Raw genomic sequence first — 16,066 nt, 5'->3', positions numbered from 1 at the left:
GGCGTGGTTACATCATGATTGACAGGTTGATTGACCAATGTCCTCGAGATCCAGCCCTCGCAACCAATCGCAACCTCCCCGCTCCGCCGTTGACTCCACCCATACTTCCGCCCATGGCTCCGCCTCATGCTCATATAAGTAGAATCCGTGTTTGTTTTTTTCCCCGGCATGCACCTGAAATTTTCACGATGGCGCTGCCTAGATTCGAAACTATTGGCTTCCGAGCAGCAGTCCACAAACCAATGGGTGACATCACGGATGTTACGTCCATTTCTTTTATACAGTCTATGAGTCCGACCAAACAGCCAATGTAAGTCACGCATGCGCAGTGTTCATTATTTTTATATATATAAACTTTATTGATATATACTGATCTGAGTTAGCAACTGATGTGACTGAGATTTTTTCTTTTTACTTAGAAGACTCTATATATTTTTTAAAGCCTTTAAGGGAAATATTTATTTTTGAGTATTAATGTGAAAAATACACAGACACACAAACTTTCCTCAGGTCACATGTGTAATGACCATAGACTGTATAAATGTAATGACTGATAGCTCTACACTCCCTCTGCTGGAGTCCTGCAGTCACTACACAACACCACTGCTGCTGTTAGATTAACATTATACACATAAAACATGAGGAAACACAGAAATAACTCTTCTCTATGGAAGCGTATCTCCACCTTTATTCAAATGGCAATTCATTTTGCAAAATGGCAATTCAATCTTCAATTCTGTAATGCAATTTTAAAATGTATTTGTACCAATTGTAAAATTTGTACCAATTTTAAAATGTATTTGGCAATTCGTGATCCGGATCAAGATGGACGCTTGAGACTTTACTCCACTCCAGGCTCTAAATAAATCTACGACTTTCTCCAAGTAAACTTAATATCGTCAGCTGAATTGTACTTTAGAGATGCCTAGACCGCAGTGCGACAAAGACTTTCCTATTTTTTCACCTTTGGGTTCCGACGTTAAAAGAAAACCGGTCAACAAGTGGCATCACGCACTCCGTGTGAGATCAGACAAGGTAATGCTAACACCTCAGAGCTAACGCTAACCGGTCAAGCAACTATGGAGCAGATCCTAGCCGAAATAAAGTCTGTGGCCTCCCGGGTGAATGACATGGATGAATCAGTCGGCGCTCGTCTGGACGTCATTGACGTTGCATTGAACGAAATAAAAGTGTCTGTCACCTCTGTGGAGAGCTCTTTGTCGACTCTCTCTTACCGAGTGGCAGACTTGGAAAAGCGCATGGAAGAGGCTGAAGAGAGGGTCTCTGCTACGGAGGACAGTCACGGTGCACTAGACACCCGCATAGCCACCATGGAAAAAACAGTGGAGCAACTGCAGTTGAAAATTGATAACTTGGAAAACCGTGGCCGACGTAAAAACCTGAAAATCATCAACCTTCCAGAGAAAACAGAGGGCAACGCTGGTCTTGCAGACTTCCTCCAAGCAGCTTTGCCGACTTTAGTCGGCCTGCCTGCCGACTTCCCCCCACTGGAGATTGAATGCACGCACCAAGCCCCGGCTCCTGCTCCGACTCCAGACAAGCCTCCGAGAAGCATCTTGGTGCGGTTTCTCCGTTATTCCCAAAAGGAGGCCGTACTCAAAGCAGCCCTGAAGAAACACAACATCCACCATGGCGACGTCCAACTCTCGTTCTATCCTGACCTGTCTGTGGAGGTCCTGCGAAGGCGACGGGAGTTCAACACCGTGGGGAAAGCGCTGGCTCGTCATAATAAGTACCGTGGATTTGCCTACCCAGCGCACCTCCGGTGTCTCCATGAAGGACAGATTCGCCTTTTTGACACCCCTGAGTCTGCTGCTGCATTCCTGGATACTCTTAAATGAGGTAATTTCTTCATCTCTAATGTTACCGGTTGTAATGGAGAAAGATGGACCTTATACACCATAGGTGTCAAACTCTGGCCCACGGGCCAAATTTGGCCCGCAGTGTAATTATATTTGGCCCGCGAGGCAATTTCAAATTAATATTAGAGCTGGCCCGCCGGTATTATACGGCGGCAGCGCTGTAACACCGCATTCATAGCTTGTACTACAAATCCCATAATGCTCTGCTGTTGCTTTGGCTGAAAACCCATGCACACCCCGCATCTCTGTGCCTCTCCCCCAGACCACACTGCGACCTCAAACTACAGCTGTCACTGTGTTACACTACCAACAAATGGCGAAAAGAAAGGCAGAAAATAGAACTTTTCTGGACAGGTGGGAGACAGAATATCTGTTTACATGTATACAAGACAGACCTGTTTGTCTTGTTTGTGGAGCCAACGTGTCAGTAACTAAGGAGTACAATATTAGACGACACTATGAAACCAAACACCAGGACAAATATAAGGACCTGGACACGGCTCAAAGGAGCCAGAAAGTAAAGGAGATGAAAAGAGGTTTGGTTTCACAACAGAAAATGTTCACAAAAGCCACAACACAAAGTGAGGCTGCTGTTAAAGGCAAGTTATATCGTGGCACAAGAAATCGCCAAATCAGCCCGACCCTTTAATGAGGGAGAGTTTGTAAAAAAGTGCATGATGAAGGTTTGTGACCAAATGTGCCCAGAGAAAAAGCAAGCCTTTGCAAACGTAAGCCTGAGCAGAAACACAATAGCTGACCGCACATGCGAGCTTGCCACCAATCTGCTTGTCCAGTTGATGGAGAAGGGAAAAGATTTTGTTTCTTTTTCCCTTGCTGTGGATTAGAGCACTGACGCGTCTGATACTGCGCAGCTGTCTGTCTTCGTCCGCGGCGTGGACTCAAATCTGTGTGTTACGAGGAGCTTTTGGGATTTAAACCAATGCATGGCACAACCACAGGGAAAGAAATCTTTGAGGAGGTTTGCAAATGTGTAACTGAAATAAACCTTCCGTGGAATAAACCACTGATGGTGCGCCAGCCATGAGTGGTAAAAAGAATGGACTGGTGGGCAGGATTCGTGAAAAGATGCGCGAAGAGAACTGTGCAGGTGAATTATCTGTTTATCACTGCATCTTACATCAAGAATCCCTGTGTGGTAAAGCGCTGAAGATGGAGGATGTTATGTCCACAGTAACACAAGTTGTTAACTTCATAAGAGCCAAAGGTCTCAATCACCGCCAGTTTAAGTCTTTTCTGGAAGAGTGTGATTCAGAATACACAGATGTGCCGTATCACACAGAGGTGAGATGGCTAAGCCGCGGAAAAGTGCTGAACAGATTTTTCGAACTGCGTGAAGAAATATGCCAGTTTCTGGAAAGCAAAGGGAAGGACACAGCAGAGCTCCGGGAGCAAAAGTTTCTGTGTGAGCTGGCCTTTCTGTGTGACATCTCAAGCCACCTCGATGTGCTGAACCTGCAGCTGCAGGGGCGGGGACGCATCATCACAGATATGTATGCGTCAGTGAGAGCTTTTAAAATGAAGATGTGCCTGTGGGAGAATCAGATGCTACAAGCAAACTTTGGCCATTTCCCCTGCATAAAAACGCAGATCTCTATCGTTGTGTGCGCACAGTTTGCTGAAAAACTCAGTGCGCTCGGCGCTGAGTTTAGCCGGCGGTTTGGCGACTTTGATGTCCAGAAACTTAGATTTGAACTGCTTAGTAATCCCTTCGCAGTTGATGTGGAAAAAGCACCAACCAACCTCCAAATGGAGCTGATTGAACTCCAGTGTGATGAAACGCAGAAGTCAAAGTTTGATGCTGTTGGGGCCGCACAGTTTCCACAGTTCATCCCTGACACGATGCCTCAGCTTCGCACTGAAGTTGCTCAATTGCTCTCCATGTTTGGTAGAACTTACCTATGTGAGCAACTTTTTTCCTCAATGAAGATGACGAAAACTTCTCACAGGAGACGTCTGACTGACGAACACCTTTGTTCGATAATGACGGTTTCCTCAGCTCAAACCCTAAGCCCCGACATTGATGAACTGGCATCCAAGAAAAGATGCCAGGTATCTGGCTTGGCCGCATCAGAGTAGATCAGTGTGTCACAAAATGAGCAGTAAATACATTTTCTATGCACTTTTTCTTGCTACTCCAAGGCCTGAATGGTTGATTTATTCATAGTTGTTATGTTATTTTATTTTCAAATGTATTAGCCTGTGTAAGAAGCTAATTTTGACATTTACCTCAGAAGGCTGCAAACAGAAAGGAGGCATTCAATTTTTATTTAAATTTTATTTAATATGCCATTGATATGTTTTATTATTATTATTATTATTATTATTGTTATTATTAGTATTATTATCAACTTGATTTTGCACGCCTGCACTTTTAAGTTATATAAGCCTTGCTTGTTCAATATTCATTGTATACACAAGTAGACTGATATAGGCCACGCCCATTTGCGTCTAGAAAATTTTTCCGCCATTTTGATTTTTTTGAAAAATACATTTTTTACTACTTTTGGCACATTTTTCATCCAATCTTCATCAAACTTGTTACACAACATGTTTAGAGGACCCCGAACACAGCTATTATCTTCATTTTTTGGTAACCCTTACCGTTTGTCCGTAATTGGTTAGCAAACTTTTGGGGGCGTGGCCTGATGCATTTAACGATCAATAACTCTTCAATGCCGATTCGGATCAACACCAAATTTGAGAATTTTGTACATATAGTGATAGTGCACCATTATGTAAAATTATACAATTCTATATACAGGAGGCGCTACTATAATATTATAACATCTTATTTCTGTAATTCTGTTTTTTTCAATGAAATGAAACTTAGTACACCAGCTCTCCATGTCAATGTGCACGACATAGTGAATCATGGAGCCAATAGCCCCACCTTGTGGCCATTAGTGAAACACCAACATATGATTTATTGTGTGGGAGCTGCAAAGCTCCCACACTATGTTATCTTCGCTCTTTATTGTGTGGGAGCTGCAAAGCTCCCACACTATGTTATCTTCGCTCTTTATTTATTATTTCGCCGTTTTTCGTAGCGTAACTAGTCCTACACGATTTGTCATATCAACTTCGTTTCAATGTCAAATTGTACATATCCATAAGGAGATGTGTGCTATTACTTTTCATATCTCTAACATATTCCATTGATTTTATATAATTTTTTAAAACATTAAAATTTATAATGGAAAGTCAATGGGAGCGATGTTTGAAAGCTCATATCTCAAGAAGTAAAAGTGCTAAAGTGTTCAAACTTCAACTACAGGTGGCCCATGAGCAAATGCTTCACATATTGTAAAGAATGATCTGTAGCGCCACCATGTGGTCAGTTATTACATGTTTTACATTTTGGCTTATAACTCATGAACCGTAAGGCGTATTCCAACAATCTTTGCACAGTGTGTTCCTTGGATGGTACCAAGTAGACTGATATAGGCCTCGCCCATTTGCGTCTAGAAAAATTTTCCGCCATTTTGAATTTTTTGAAAAATACATTTTTTACTACTTTTGGCACATTTTTCATCCAATCTTCACCAAACTTGGTACACAACATGTTTAGAGGACCCCGAACACAGCTATTATCTTCGTTTTTTGGTAACCCTTACCGTTTGTCCGTAATTGGTTAGCAAACTTTTGGGGGCGTGGCCTGATGCATTTAACGATCAATAACTCTTCAATGCCGATTCGGATCAACACCAAATTTGAGAATTTTGTACATATAGTGATAGTGCACCATTATGTAAAATTTGATACAATTTTACCAAATGGGGGCGCTACTGTAATATTATAACACAATATTCCTACAGTTTTGTTGTCTTCAATGAAATGAAACTTGGTACATTAGTTCTCCATGTCAATGTGTACGATATAGTGAAACATGGAGCCAATAGCCCCACCTTGTGGCCATTAGTGAAACACCAACATATGACTTATTAAGTTCCATATCTTTTAATGTCAACCTTCTATGATGACAGCAGAATTGTACAGATGGGGATATTGAACACCTTTGTGGTATTTAATGAAACTTCACCTGTAGGTGGCGCCACAAAATGTTGAATAATTGCTGCTCCAACAGAAATCTGCAGTGAAGGTAGCAATAACAGGAATGGTGGCAGCGGCTGCATCTGGCAGTTTGCGAGGGATGCGTCTGCCAGTTTGCAGCTCCCACACGCAATTTCTTATGAAATTGCAAAATTTTCTAGTTTTTGTGTGTTATTTTTCTTTTGTTAAACAACTGGAGTCTAGGTTTACTATTTTATACAACTGTTTGCACTCTGATTAATTCTTTTCCACTTAGCACCTGTCATTCAATTACTTTCTGGCTTTTTGGCTCTCATGTCTGGTTCACTTAAACTCACTACTTGGAATGTCCAAGGATTGGGCCATGTAATTAAAAGGAAGAAGATTTTAACATATTTGAAAAAACAAAAATCTTTGATTTTAATTGTATAATGAATGCTTCTCTGGATAAATCCTCCTCTGCAACCGTATCCAACCTGAGATCGTCTGCCGTCCTTAAAAATGTATGCACAGATACCGGATTTAGTTTAGTTTATTTGGATCCCCATTAGCTGTTACCCAGGCAACAGCTACTCTTCCTGGGGTCCATGGTAAAATAAATACAACCAATTACATTACAATTACAATATAACATTAACGCATACCTAAATAAAGTGCCCCTCCTTTAAAACAGTGACTTCAAACTTAGTACAATTCCATTAAAACCAGCTTACATAATTGGTATCAAAACACACAAATGATTGAAACAACACTATAAACAACAAACAATCAAACAAGAAACAACACAAAAAAAAACCACAAGCAATGATACATGTGCTGGCCTCCACCCAAGAATAACCTTTTTATATGCTTTTTAAAACGTTCTTTGCAGTTTGAATAATATAGTCTGGTAATTTGTTCCATTGAAAACTGGCTCTATACAGAACTGTTTTTTTCATTGCATTTGATCAAGGTTTAGGAATTACAACATGACCCCTCCTCACCTGTCTTGTTTCATGGTCATGTCTGTTCCCAGAAAACGTTATTCTTGAGTATAAGCAGGTTGGTTGTTTAAAAAAGATTCCGTCTTAATCTATCTTCCACCTTCAACAATGCAAGATCAGCATGCATTTGGTCTGTACTTTTCCTTATTGAACACCGGAGTGCAAGACGGGCTGCTCTATTTCCTACTAATTGAAGCTTATACAGCTCTTTATTAGCTGCACTAGACCAAATAGCTGAGCAATAATCTAGATGAGACAGTATCAAAGCCTGAATAACCTGCAATGTGGTACTTGGCGTAAGAAAAGAGGAGCATCTTCTTATAACAGATATTCCTCTCCCCATTTTCCCAATGATTTTATCAATGTGATTCTGCCATGATAGTTTACTATCAAGGGTGACCCCTAGAAGTTTAGCCTCATTGACCTGCTCTATACAGCTGCCCTTGATGGATATGAATAACTGCTTCTCCTCCCTTAGTGCATACATTGATCCAATAATACATTTGGTCTTAGACACATTCAAAACTAAATTGTTATTCTCTACCCAATCTGAAATAGGTTTAATTTCATTTTGAAGGAGAACATTTAACTCTTCCACACCGCTTGCTGACATAAATACTGTAGAATCATCAGCAAACATAGCTAAACTGGCTTTACTCAGAACAAGAGGCATGTCATTGGTAAAAATAGAATAGAGCAAAGGACCCAAGCAACTCTCCTGGGGAACTCCACACTGTACTGTCTTGACAGTGGAAAAACTACCATTAAAAACACTGTCTGTGTTCTATTGGATAAATAACTCCTCATCCAGCTAAGAGGCAGAGTATTAAAACCATAAGTGAGTTTCATTAATAGCATCACATGGTCAATTAAATCAAATTCAGCACTATAATCAAGCAGAACAGCACCTACAATTCTTTTCCTGTCTATAACACTTAACCACTGATCAGTCATCTGCATTAAAGCTGTACTTGTGGAGTGACCTTTCTTGTTTGATAGATTGATAGATATATGGTGACATTTAAGTCCTAAAGCGAAGGACTACACATTTTATTCTCATCCTCACAACTCATACTCTAGTCTAGATCATTTCTTTATCCCCAAAAACGTTTTGCACTCTGTCCAGACCTTCTGTATAGACCCTATTGTTCTATCAGACCACGCCCCTGTACATCTGTACATTAACCCAATATTTAACATTCCTAGGACTCCCACTTGGAGGTTCAATACGTCATTCTTGAATAGCGACTATTTTTGTACCTTTGTCCGGAACAACCTATCACAATTCTGGCTGGATAATAATAGTTCTCCTGTGTCACCTGCTACAATCTGGGACACAGCAAAAGCTACTTTACGTGGACACCTTATTTCCTATAGCTCTCATCAGAAGAAAGCTCTCGAGAAAAACAGGAAAAACCTTGAAAAAGAGGTGACTAGACTGGAGCAAATGCACAAACAATTACCCACACCAGAAAACTCAAAGGCGCTAGTGGCTGCTAAGACTGAACTTAATATGGATCATACTCATACGTCATGTCCAGAAACTATGACTTTATACTAAACAGAAATATTATGAATTTGGTAATAAGTCCAGTCGCCTGCTCGCCCACCAATTGAAAAGCCAAAATAATGATCGCTCAATTAACATGATAAGAAAACAGAACGGGGATGTCACATGTGATCCGTTAGTTGTCAATAGCACATTCCGGGACTTTTATAAATCACTATACAGTGCAGAGAAGGCAGACGCCGATATCGCTTCATACTTGAACAATATTCCCTTACCTACCATTGCGGAGGAGGATCGCTCCATCTTAGACGCTACATTTACACCAGAGGAGGTCTGGGCTGCAATTCAATCTATGCCGAACGGGAAATGTTCAGGCCCAGATGGGTTTCCATTGGAATTTTTTAAGAAATTCTGGCCAGAGATCAAGCCAATTTTTATGCCCGCCATTAACGGTATTTTAAGAGGTGGCATCCCATCCTCCTGGAGATACGCTTCCATTAGTCTACTCTTAAAAAAGGATAAAAACCCATTGGATTGTTCATCATTCAGGCCTATTAGTCTCCTCAATGTGGACTACAAAATTGTTGCAAAAGTACTGGCTCGGAGACTGGAAAACATCTTGACGAAAATAATAAATCCAGATCAGGCAGGGTTTGTAAAATCAAGATATGGCACAGACAATGTACGCCGTGCTCTTAATGTTGTTCAATATCTTAACACTCATAAAAACCCAGCACTGATAGTCTCCCTTGATGCCAAAAAGGCCTTTGACCGAGTAGAGTGGTCCTTTTTGTTTCTGGTATTAGAAAAGTTCAGCCTAGGCTCTAACTTCATTAATATGATTAAAACCTTCTATTCCGACCCAATAGCCACAGTTAACACAAACGGCCTGATGTCTGATGGTTTCCCGGTGCTCAGGGGTGCCCCCTGTCACCTTTATTGTTCATACTACACTGTAAAAAAAAAACTGTTGTTTTTACAGGAAAACGCTGGCAGCTGTGGTTACCAGAGAATTCCTGTAAAAAATACAGCAGCACAGTAGATAACTTTACAGACGAAATATGTGAATTGATTTACAGTGAATGAAATTACGGCTGACTCACATTAAAAAACTGTTTTAGTCTATAAAAAAATGTGTTAATTTCACATAATGTTGTATATTAATAGACGATTTCCTGTATTTTTTACATGTAATAATTGCTTATTGTGCACCAATAAATGGTCAAATTAACAGGGAAATATCAAACCAAAAACTAATTTAAACTGGAGGCAACAGTAAAACTTTGCATTTTAAATGGAGCTGTATTGTATTTTATACATAAAATCTATTCCTAATATACTGGGTTTTTTATGTTTTAATAAGGATGTTTAACTTGCAAAATCTCCAGACGACGATGGTTTTACAAATGAATTCTATAAAGTTCTTAGAGATCAAATAACTTTGTTACTGGTTAGAGCATACAGGCACGCATTGGACAAAGGTAAGTGGGCCCAAACATGGTCATCATCAATTGTAACATTAATACATAAAGAAGGGAAAGATCCTACAAAATGTGAATCATAAAGACCCATATCACTTCTCAACACAGATCACAAGATAATCTCATCAATTTTGGCAAATAAGCTAAAAGAAAATATTACAGACATAATTACTCCAGATCAGTGTGGCTTCATTCCAGGAAGGATCCTGGCAGATAATATTAGACAAACTCTGAATATTATTGATTATGCACAAAGAGACAATGAATAAATGTGAAGCATTAAGTATTACAACACAGATTAATTATTTATTTAAACAACATGCACTACATACAACATCTTGCAGCACATACACAACACTCATGCACAACACGACCAATAGGAACATTGCCATTTTTAAGGAGAGACAAAAACAATACCTTCACCTAGGGCTGGACAATTATGGCAAAAATCATAATCACGATTATTTTGATTGATATTGAAATCGCGATTATAAAACACGATTACTCATAGATGTGTAAACATAAGCATTTATTGAACCACCAGAACTCAACTTGAAATATATTTGAACACCACAACCAGAAATACATTAAAATCAAGAAAAATATATATAATGATGATTGGAAATAATAATAGCAATATGTAAAAACAATAAATAAAAATAAATAGCCAAAACCTACCAAAACAAAAATCCATTCACACGTTCTCACGCCACACCTGTCATTTCTCACGCTGAGAAGTGATCCCACCGCACAGAAATTAATATATTATGTAATCCATACATCCCAACTCTCTGCATATTGATAGCTGCTCCCTGACGCCCGCACATGAGACACAATCTCCCGGAATCTGGAGCGAACGAGCAAGAGAGCGCGCTAGAGAGTGACTGCGGGCGTGTGTGTGTGCTTCTCAATGCAGCGCGCGCGCGTGTGTGTGTGTGTGTGACTCTCAGTGCAGCGCGTGTGAGATGTCACTGAAGATGTCCCAGTCCTACCTTTCTTCTTGTCAACCAAAGGCCTTTCTGTCATTTTAAATCTCCCACATCTGCACAGAAACACACCGTTCCTCCAGCGGGTCTAACATGAGGGGCGGGACACAGAACTTGCTGGGAAAGAGGGGGGCGCTGGATTTATGTCACAACAATAATCGTTTTATGTCGATTATTACGTTTTTATAATCGCGGGAGGCCAAAATCGATATCGCGATTAAAATTAAATTAATCGTCCAGCCCTACCTTCACCCCTTTTGTATTGGTAGTATTTATGAACTGGAAACTTGATATTAAAGAACATCTCACTTTGAAAAATTGGTTGGGTATTAATATTCAGGATAAGATAATATATATTGCGTTTGTGACAGAATTATATCTGTCACAAATTACACAATTGAATTGCACTACATACAACATTTTGCAGCACATACACAACACTCTTGCAAAACACCCCCCCCCCCCCCCCATCCCCATATGACGATTAACCCTTAGTTTCAATGGTTCCCTGTGTTTAACCCCTGGGCAATACATGTTTGAAAAAAAAACAAAACCTAAAAGTACCTCAACACCACTCGTGATCAGCGAGATCCTGAATCAGGGTGAGGACACGAGGATTCACAGTGAGACGACGCTTTGAATTCTTGTTCTCCACTTTGGTCCCTTTCTCGGGGTTAATCAAGAAGAAACACCGGTAGAATAAAAGCATATGAAAACATATTAAGAATTTTAATTGATCAGTTAACAAAAAAAAGTACTGTAACGAACCTGAGCCTAGCAGTTCCTGACTTGGATTCCAAAAATACCACATAGCGCAATCGATGCAAATAAATGTGATGTTTTGCAATGTTAACGTGTTCGTTCCAAGTTGGCACTTCGTACATGTGTTGTTGATGTATTGATGTGTGCGTAACCATTGCTACAATGCGTAATGTGACCAACCTGTGTGTTGAAGTGTAGTGTTGGGGAACAAGGGCTGGGGATTGAGCCGGAAACGGCAAGTGTGTTGTAAGCAATAAAACTACAGCAAACAAATTCTTCTACAAATCTTGTCATTTGTTACAGTACAAAAAAAGGGCAGGCCTTGGCTCTAGGTGTGGCCTGAGTCTTGGTCTTGGTCCGGCTCTGAGTCTCGGCCGGGCTCAGACCCGGATTCCTAGACACAGAGCTGGACCAAGACCAGGACTTAGGCCACACCTAGAGCCAAGGCAGAGAGTCAGACCCAGTTAGTTTACTCACCTTTGAAGAAACTCCAGAGTTGAAGCCAGTTCAGATGGATAGTGGATGTTGAAACTGTAGTAGCTTCCGAACATGAGGCACAATGCAGAAATGAAGGAGGGGATGTTTGTGTTGACAAGGTTCCGATCCAGACTCAGCATGTACTTTGTTGAGGAATAGCAGAACTGTCCTATGAACAAATTTATGAACAGGTTATATTAATAAGTGCTACATTCACACTGCAATTTCTATAAACAGTGCCTTTTAAAAAAAAAAGAGATATGAAATAGACTTACTACAGACAATAATAGTGGGTGTCAGAGGCACTTTCTCCAGTTGCAGCTCATCTGCCAGACATGTATCGTCTACATGGAAGAACATGGATTCCTCCTTCTCGTCAAAGTAACTGAGCAGAAGCATGAGCATCTCCTTCACGTCATCTGAGCAGCCACTGTGCTGTCCCCGCATCCTCTGAAGCCTTGCATAAGCCTGAAGGAATGTCTTGCTCTTGCTGACACAAACTGTGGTCATATAGTTCAGAAGCTTTTTCCCCTTCAAATCCAAATTTCTTGTGAATGTCTCTTTGAGGTCAAACCCAGTTAGTTCCTTGAAGTGGCCTGACATGCCAAATTCTTCAAACCAAAACGGCCACTCCTCTCGAAGGCATTGGATACTTTTTCCCTGGTTGACATGTTGACGCTGTGTGTAAAAAGTGGACTTCATTAGACATTTGACCTCCTCTGGATTGGCATCAGACTGTTGGAACATCACCTTGAGTTTGTCCATCTTTTGCTGCTGGCTCTGTGTAGTTTCGTCACGGGGCAGAAATTCTACATTCCACTTGATGCATCCGTAAGTATCCTGCATTGCTGGCCTCTCTTCTAGTGGGATCTCATCTGTGTGATCTGAGTCATCAGTCTGATGTTTTCTTTTTCTTACTTTGGGTGTTGAAATGCGCCTCACATTTTCGATTCTGCTTTGCAACTGTTTGACAAGGGAAAGGTAGCCTGCTCCAACAATGTCACCTACTATTACATCTTGCAGAGAAGTGGGATATTTCGCCACCATTTTTTTTGTAACATCAGTTGAATGCTTTTTGCCTACATGAGAGCATTTCTCCATCATCTCAGTCACAACAATCCGGACCATTTGCCTCCTCAGTTTTGGGCCTGGCCTTTTTCCCCTCTCAAGAGACTGCATCACTGCCTCAGGAAGCTTACTCCATGGAATTTCAAACTTGTCGTCCCAGTGTGTGTCAAGTCCTGGGCTGCTGGAGGAGGTTGACGATAGACTTCGGGGGGGTGAAACAGAGTGCGATGACAGCGGTTGGGTAGGTGAGGCTTCCACAGATGATAGCGAGCTGCTCTCGGGAGTTTGATTCACATTGTATGTCTGTCCATGACCATGTCTGCTTTTGATTTTGAAAAGTTGTATGGTGTTTTTACTTACATTTCCGTTTCCAAGCAGAAAGTAGCTTTCTGGCTTGTACAGGTCTTAATGCTGTCATCAAATCATCCTCTGTTACGAAGCGTAGATCCTCAGCCGTCTCGACTCCAATGGACTGCAAGTGCTCTTCCAGGATGTTTTTGTTTACTGCTTGAAGTTCTGGTAGGACTTCCAAGATGGCGACATCTAGGAAGGTTCGCTCTGAGTCACTCATATTTGCACTGAAGAAGAAATTCCACCTTCAAACAGAACAGAAAAAAAATACAGTTCATAAACTTAACAGAGCAGGGACATGCATCAGGTACTGCACTGCACTTTAATATGCACTAGCACTTTATTGTGCACTAGGGGTGTAACGGTATGGGATTTTACAGTATGGTACGGTGACGGTGTTAGTACAGTATACGGTGGTATTTCACGGTGACGGTATTTTATTTTTTTAAAGATTTTTTTTGGTACTAGGGGCCATGAAATAACCAACAAAACAGACAAGTATCATTCTTAGAAGAAAAACATTGCTTTATTTAAGCAAAATGTGTGTGTGTGTGTGTCTGTCTATAAATCACCAGACAATCATTTAACTGAAACCAATATTACGGTCATGGATCATGTGGGTCTCGCGTGTGTTTACCAAAACTACCTTTTTTGATTGGAGCAACATGAGCAACACTAGCTGAGCCCTGGTCATTTCAAGCAACACTAAATGCAACGTGGAGACATTATGCATATGGGTTCCCAATCCGACCATTTATTGTGTATTATTTTATCATTATTAAGGCAAAAGAACTGAATTTATGTCCATGGACATTATAATGAATAGGCTTAATATTAGTTTACATCCAGCGTGCTGCGTGGACTTCATTACATCTGCTGCACCGCTGCTACCACAATTATCACATGCTCAGTTTATTGTCTGTGACTGTGACCCTCATAAAAGTAATATTTTACAAATCTGCATTATATAAACTAACGAAATTCGTTAAAGTAAGTCATTTGGCGACTTTTAAGTCATTAAAATAAGTCTTACTTTTACTGGAGTAATCTACTTCGTTCGCACCTGTCATTGTACGTCTTGTATTGGAAAACTTTGAATTAAAACCTACTGAGTGAACTTTCCCGTTCTCTCCTATGAACGAGTCGGACAACAACGTGTATCAAACATGAAGCAAAGTGAAAAAATAATAAAGTACGTAACAACGCTGACCATGCAGCCTGCCCTGAACTAAATGGAATAGATACATTTGAGCAGCACACAGGTAGGAAACGCTTTTTCAATCTACTGCTGCAGCTGTAAAATGAGATGATCTTAATGTGACTGAGTGACGACTGACCACTGACCTTAATGTGAACGTGAAGTGAAATGTTTTATTTGTGAGTTTCCTTCTCGTGTAAGTGGAGTTACGCCGGCAGCGCCGCATAATATTAAAATAGCCTAATTAATTAATTACCGTCACGGTATCACTACCGTGGCTTCACACCACCGCGGTATACCGAAATACGGTATACCTTTACACCCCTAATATGCACTAGCACTTTATGGTGAATTGCACTTTAAATGTATATTAGAACTATACTTTTAACCAAATCTGTACCAGCATTTTTTAATATATGTACTAGCACTTTAACATGCACCAGCACTTTACTGTGCACTGCACTTTAGATGTTGCATTAGCATTGTACTTTCAAACATCAGGTAGGGCAGCTCTGACCTCTTGCATTTTGGTCCTTACCTGGTTGCCAGTTATGTACCTCTTCTTTGTTTGAATGTTTATACTGTCTTTACATAGTGTTGTCTTTGTATGTTCTATGTCTGTCTATCCAGCAATACCCGTTCTCCAAACCAAATTTCTCCCAAGGGAGACGAATAAATGTACTTGACTTGACAAGACTTGAGGTAGAACTTATATTAATGTCAAACTATTTACAGTGAGAAGTGAGCTTTAATTGGACTTTATTTTGCCACAATACTGTGTTTTAGTGGAATCACTTGGTATCCATCAAGAATGTATGATACCAAAGGATAGAAATCAGGCAGGTCATTAATGTTGATACACTGTAACCCAAGACTGTCCTTTGTCACAGAATACAGATGGTATTCAGAGAGGAAGATGCCTTTGTGGATATCCATCAAAACATGCACAGATGTGTCATTTTGAATCAAGATGAGTAGCAGTTCACCAAACTCCATATACTCATCATTTCTGTAAACGAGAAACTGTCCTTTTTTATATGCAGTGACCTTGTACTGAATGTCTGTGGTAACTGTGGTATTGCTTTCTAAAAAGGCTAACTCCCTGACTGCATGCCTAATAGTGTCACTATAGAGGTTGGGATAAAACACACAGCTCTCCTTCACTTGCAGTAGTTTACTGCATTCTAGCCCAGCTAAAAGATAAGCCTGATACATCTGATGACGCTCTGACAAAGTTTGACAAATGTTTTTGAAGTTTTTCAAGTGTCTGGCACATCTTTTAAAATAACTGTGTTTGCTTTCAAACCTAAGCGTCCA

General features: G+C 40.4%; 1 pseudogene; it reads left to right on the top strand.

The window, feature by feature from the left end:
* Window positions 1–2,196: 2,196 nt before the first annotated feature.
* LOC128380640 (general transcription factor II-I repeat domain-containing protein 2-like) lies at window positions 2,197–3,980 on the top strand (annotated as a pseudogene).
* The last annotated feature ends 12,086 nt before the right edge of the window (window positions 3,981–16,066 follow it).

This window comes from Scomber japonicus, chromosome 19 (genome assembly GCF_027409825.1).
Source record: "Scomber japonicus isolate fScoJap1 chromosome 19, fScoJap1.pri, whole genome shotgun sequence".
Classification (NCBI taxonomy): domain Eukaryota; kingdom Metazoa; phylum Chordata; class Actinopteri; order Scombriformes; family Scombridae; genus Scomber; species Scomber japonicus.
The sequence above is the reverse complement of the archived record's forward strand: the minus strand, read 5'-3'. Positions and strand labels throughout refer to the sequence as shown.